Raw genomic sequence first — 4868 nt, 5'->3', positions numbered from 1 at the left:
TCTGCTTCCTCCCCTCCCAACCTCGGCCGTCGTCGGTCCTGCCTCCTCGCCCCTGCACCCTCTGTAAACCCCCCCTCTCTCTTTGCTAGGGTTCTTCAGCTAATTTACTTAGGTTTTAGTTAGGGCAGTCTGTTAATTAGGTTATCTATTTAGTTATGAATTTAGCTAGGTTTCAAAATTAGCTGAATTTATATGCAAATTTGAACTGGACATGTGATATGTGGATATGTCATGTTTTGGACATGTCATGTTTGGAAAATGATCCGAGTGGCCTATGTTACGCCGGAATGTTGATTCATTTCGGTTCCGGTGAATTTCAGGTGCTCGATATGTCCATTTTTTAGCAAAGGTCATGCCGAAATTTCCCGTGAATTGAGGCATGATTTGTGCTACATAGTTGTCATATCGAGTGCTGGCACATAGATTTCTTTTTATGTCATTTCTCATTTATTCATACTTTTAGAAATAAATGAGGACACTTAATCATAGGAAACATGTTGAACAACGAAGAAACTGGGCCTTCTGACCAAGATGCAGACGAGATAGATTATGAGGGCGAACAAGAGTACCTCGACTATTTGACTGCTAAGCAAGGTTTGCAGGTCGGCCTCGATGATGGTACTGACGCCGACATCGACACCGACGGTGCCGGCACTGATGGCAGCGCCGAGACCGGTGGGGAAGGTACCAGCGGGGAAGATACCGGCGGAGATGGTACCGGCCCCGACGCCGCTACCGAAAAGAGGAAGCATAAGAAGCAGAGGATACGAAAACCTAACAAACTAGGGAGTGGACGACTTGTGATCACAAAGATAGCACCTGGCAAGTTTGAGCCGTTAGAGCCGGAAGAACCTCGCAAGTGCTATGGGAACCAAGTAGGATGCATCCTACGGGAATGCGCGAGCATCAACGACGATGACTTAAGGAGTAAAGAACATTTGACGCAGTTGCTCCTAACGAAGTTGCACAACAGATTCAAGTTCCCCGACCGGGATGATAACATAGAACAACCGTGGGATGATCCAAAGATGAAAAAGATTAACAATCACGCCATGGGCATGTTCAACAATGATTTGGCCTCCTGGAAAGGGAGGGTGAAACGAGCTATTGAGGCTGATGAACCCCTTGTTGGGGAACGTAGTAATTTCAAAAATTTCCTACGCACACGCAAGATCATGGTGATGCATAGCAACGAGAGGGGAGAGTGTTGTCCACGTACCATCGTAGACCGAAAACGGAAGCGTTAGCACAATGCGGTTGATGTAGTCATACGTCTTCACGGCCCGACCGATCAAGCACCGAAACTACGGCACCTCCGAGTTCTAGCACACGTTCAGCTCGATGACGTCCATCGGACTCCGATCCAGCCGAGTGTCGAGGGAGAGTTCCGTCAGCACGACAACGTGGTGACGATCTTGATGTTCTACCATTGCAGGGCTTCGCCTAAGCACCGCTACGATATTATCGAGGTGGACTATGGTGGAGGGGGGCACCGCACACGGCTAAGAGATCTCAAGGATCAATTGTTGTTGTGTCTAGAGGTGCCCCCCTGCCCCCGTATATAAAGGAGCAAGGGGGGAGGGGGCGCCCGGCCTAGAAGGGACGCACCAAGGGGAGTCCTACTCCCACCGGGAGTAGGACTCCCTCCTTCCTTGTTGGAGTAGGAGAAGGGGGAAAGAGGGGGAGAGGAGGAAGGAAAGAGGGGCTGCACCCCTTGTCGAATTCGGACCAGAGGGGGGCTGCGCGCCTCCCTCCTTTCGGCCTCTCTCCTCAATTCCCGTATGGCCCAATAAGGCCCATATACTCCCGGCGAATTCCCGTAACTCTCCGGTACTCCGAAAAATACCCGAATCACTCGGAACCTTTCCGAAGTCCGAATATAGTCGTCCAATATGTCGACCTTTACGTCTCGACCATTTCGAGACTCCTCGTCATGTCCCCGATCTCATCCGGGACTCCAAACTCCTTCGGTACATCAAAACTCATAAACTCATAATATAACTGTCATCGAAACCTTAAGCGTGCGGACCATACGGGTTCGAGAACAATGTAGACATTACCTAGAACTGTTTCCGGTCATTAACCAATAGCGGAACCTGGATGCTCATATTGGCTCCTACATATTCTACGAAGATCTTTATCGGTCAAACCGCATAACAACATACGTTGTTCCCTTTGTCATCGGTATGTTACTTGCCCGAGATTTGATCGTCGGTATCTCAATACCTAGTTCAATCTCGTTACCGGCAAGTCTCTTTACTCGTTACGTAATGCATCATTCTGTAACCAACTCATTGGCCACATTGCTTGCAAGGCTCATAGTGATGTGCATTACCGAGAGGGCCCAGAGATACCTCTCCGACAATCGGAGTGACAAAACCTAATCTCGAAATATGCCAACCCAACATGTACCTTTGGAGACACCTGTAGTTCTCCTTTATAATCACCCAGTTACGTTGTGACGTTTGGTAGCACCCAAAGTGTTCCTCCGGTAAACGGGAGTTGCATAATCTCATAGTTACAGGAACATGTATAAGTCATGAAGAAAGCAATAGCAATATACTAAACGATCAAGTGCTAAGCCAACGGAATGGGTCAAGTCAATCACATCATTCTCCTAATGATGTGATCCCGTTAATCAAATGACAACTCTTTTGTGCATGGCTAGGAAACTTAACCATCTTTGATTCACGAGCTAGTCAAGTAGAGGCATACTAGTGACACTATGTTTGTCTATGTATTCACACATGTATTATGTTTCTGGTTAATACAATTCTAGCATGAGTAATAAACATTTATCATGAAATAAGGAAATAAATAATAACTTTATTATTGCCTCTAGGGCATATTTCCTTCAGTCTCCCACTTGCACTAGAGTCAATAATCTAGTTCACATCATCATGTGATTTAACACCAATATTCACATCTGTATGTGATTAATACTCATAGTTCACATCATCATGTGATCAACACCCAAAGGGTTTACTAGAGTCAGTAATCTAGTTCACATCGCTATGTGATTAACACCCAAAGAGAAGTTTAGTCAACGGGTCTGTCATATTACAGAGTCGTATGTATTTTGAAAATATTCTATGTCTACAATGCTTTGCACGGAGCTACTCTAGCTAATTGCTCCCACTTTCAATATGTATCCAAATTGAGACTTAGAGTCATCTGGGTCGGTGTAAAAAGCTTGCACCGATGTAACTATTTATGACGGGCTCTTTTATCACCTCCATAATCGAGAAATATTTCCTTAGTCCTTAATAAGGATATTCTTGACCAATGTCCAGTGATCTACACCTAGATCACTATTGTATTCCCTTACTAAATTCAGAACAAGTTATACAATAGGTCTGGTACATTGCATAGCATGCTTTATAGAACCTATGACTGAGGCATCGAGAATGACTTTCCTTCTCTTTTCTATTTTCTGCCGTTGTCGGGATTTGAGTCTTACTCAATTTCACACCTTTGCAACACAGGCAAGAACTCCTTTTCTTTGACTGTTCCATTTTGAACTACTTCAAAATCTTGTCAAGGTATGTACTTATTGAAAATCTTATCAAGCGTCTTGATCTATCTCAATAGATCTTGATGCTCAATATGTAAGTAGCTTTACTGAGGTCTTTCTTTAAAAAACTCTTTTCAAACACTCCTTTATGCTTTGTAGAAAAATTATATATCATTTCCGATCAACAATATGTCTTACACATATAATATCAGAAATGCAGTAGTGCTCCCACTCACTTTCTTGTAAATACAGGCCTTTCCAAAAGTCTGTATAAAACCATATGCTTTGATCAAACTCATCAAAGCGTATATTCCAACTCCGAGATGCTTGCACCAGTCCATCGATGGATCGCTGGAGCTTGCACATTTTGTTAGCACCTTTCGGATCGACAAAACCTTCTGGTTGCATCATATACAACTCTTCTTCTAGAAATCCATTCAGGAACACGGTTTTGATATCCATTTTCCAGATTTTATAAAATGTGGCAATTGCTAACATGATTCGGACAGACTTAAGCATCATTACGAGTGAGAAAATCTCATCATATTCAACACCTTGAACTTGTCGAAAACCTTTCGCAGCAAGTCGAGCTTTGTAGATAGTAACACTACTATCAGTGTCCGTCTTCCTCTTGAAGATCCATTTATTTTCTATGGTTCGCCGATCATCGGGCAAGTCCACCAAAGTCCACACTTTTGTTCTCATACATGGATCCTATCTCAGATTTCATGGCCTCCAGCCATTTTGCGGAATCTGGGCTCATCATCGCTTCCTCATAATTCGTAGGTTTATCATGGTCTAGTAACATGACTTTCAGAACAGGATTACCATACCACTCTAGTGCGGACTGTACTCTGGAAAACCTACGAGGTTCTGTAGTAACTTGATCTGAAGTTTCATGATCATCATCATTAGCTTCCTCACTAATTGGTGTAGGAATCACTGGAACTGATTTCAGTGATGAACTATTTTCCAATTTGGGAGAAGGTACAGTTACCTCATCAAGTTCTACTTTCCTCCCACTCACTTCTTTCGAGAGAAACTCCTTCTCTAGAAAGGATCCATTTTTAGCAACGAATATCTTGCCTTCGGATCTGTGATAGAAGGTGTACCCAACAATTTCCTTTGGGTATTCTATGAAGACGCACTTCTCCGATTTGGGTTTGAGCCTATCAGGATGAAACTTTTTCACATAAGCATCGCAGCCCCAAACTTTAAGAAACGACAACTTGGGTTTCTTACTAAACCACAGTTCATATGGTGTCGTCTCAACGGATTTAGATGGTGCCCTTTTAACGTGAATGCAGCTGTCTCTAATGCATAACCCCAAAACAATATTGGTAAATCAGTAAGA

This window comes from Triticum dicoccoides, chromosome 2B, assembly GCF_002162155.2.
Source record: "Triticum dicoccoides isolate Atlit2015 ecotype Zavitan chromosome 2B, WEW_v2.0, whole genome shotgun sequence".
In the NCBI taxonomy this organism is placed as follows: Eukaryota; Viridiplantae; Streptophyta; class Magnoliopsida; order Poales; family Poaceae; genus Triticum; species Triticum dicoccoides.
This window is presented reverse-complemented; position numbering follows the sequence as displayed.